We start from the raw sequence: 1,782 nt of genomic DNA, 5'->3' as shown, positions 1-1,782 counted from the left end.
GGCCAGGCTGAGGGACCCCCTCTTCCCCCCCGAGTGCACAAATTTTTGTGCACCGGGCCTCTAGTCTATATATATAAAAGCCTAAGCGACCGTTACTACCGAATGACCGGAACAATGGGTCGACCAGTCACTATGACATGCCCTGACCACTATGGGGTAGATGCTCAACACAGGAGCTGCCCCCGGTGGTCAGTGCACTCCCACAGTGGGAGCGCCACTCAGCCAGAAGCCGGGCTCACAGCTGGTGAGTGCAGCTGCGGCACAGGGAGCAGAGGCGGCAAGTGCAGTGGGGCGGAATGAGCGGCAGTGGAACTGTGCCCACCCCAGCTGGGGCTCCTCCCCAGTCTAACATCCCCTGAGGGGTCCTGGATTTCGAGAGGGCACAGGCCAGGCTGAGTGACCGCATCAGTGCATGAATCCATGCACCGGGCCTCTAGTTCAGCAATAAAGAGGAATGGACAACTTGGATGAGTGAAAAACAGTCAATCTCCAAACAATACCTATTGCATAATTCCATGTATATGACATCCGTGAAATAACATAATTACAGAAATGGAAAACAGATCACAGTAGGCTAAACTGTTATGAGCATTGGCAAGCCCTGGAATTAGTTTGGCTTTTAAACCCAGCTCCACCATGTGCTAGTGGGAGTTTGATTAAATTGTTTAATCTCTCTGAGACTTTATTTCCTTGTGCATGAAATGGTTTTCACTTATTCAGTGGGTCAACAAAAATTTTGTTCCAGATATTGAGTATAGCAGTGAACAAGACAGACAAAATGTTTGCCCTCATAGAGCTGACATTTGGTGGGGGGTGGGGGGGAGGTGAGAGAGGCAATAAACAAATTAATATACATAAGCAGAGATTGTACTGTGAGGAAAACTAAAGCAAGATGAGGTAAAAGAAAAGGAAAAAAAGATGATGGAGGAGAGCAAACTTTGGGTGGTGAGCACACAATGCAATATACCAATGGTGTATTGTAGAACTGTACACTTGAAATTTATATAATGTTACCAACCAAGGTCACCCCAATAAACTTAGTTTAATATATCAGTTGTTACACATTGTTATTAATAATCAGAAAATGATGTTTTTAAAGGTTTAAGTGTCAGTAAAAGTGAAGGGAAATGAGTACTCTCATTCACTGTTGATGGGAGTGCAATTCATACAGCCTCTTCAGAGACCAATTTAACAAATCTTTTAAAATTAAAAATGCCCATATCATTTTTAATGTTTTCAGAAAATCCCATACTGTTTTCCATAGTGCCATTTGACCCAGTGATCCCACTTCCATGGATATATCCTAAGGAGCCTGAAACACCAATCAGAAAGAATGTATGCACCCCTATATTCATAGCAGCACAATTCACCATAGCTAAGATCTGGAAACAGCACAAGTGCCCATCAGTAGATGAATGGATTAGAAAACTGTGGTACATTTACATGGTGGAATACTATGCAGCTGTAAAAAAATAAGGACCTCTTACCCTTTGAGACAGCATGGAGGGACCTGGAGAGTATCATGCTAAGGTAAATAAGCCAGTCAGAGAAAGACAGGTATCACATGATCTCACTTATATGAGGAATCTAATAAACAAAATAAACCGAGGAAGAAAATCAATCCAGAGACATGAAAGCATAGAACAGACTGACAAATCTCAGAGAAAAGGGGTTGGGGAGAGAAGAGATTAACCAAACAATTTATGTGCATATATGCATAACCCATGGACACAGACAATAGTATGGTAAAGGCCTGGGTGGGGTGGGAGTGGGGTAGAGGGG

Source organism: Myotis brandtii, unplaced genomic scaffold (assembly GCF_000412655.1).
Source record: "Myotis brandtii unplaced genomic scaffold, ASM41265v1 scaffold903, whole genome shotgun sequence".
Taxonomy (NCBI): Eukaryota; Metazoa; Chordata; class Mammalia; order Chiroptera; family Vespertilionidae; genus Myotis; species Myotis brandtii.
The sequence above is the reverse complement of the archived record's forward strand: the minus strand, read 5'-3'. Positions refer to the sequence as shown.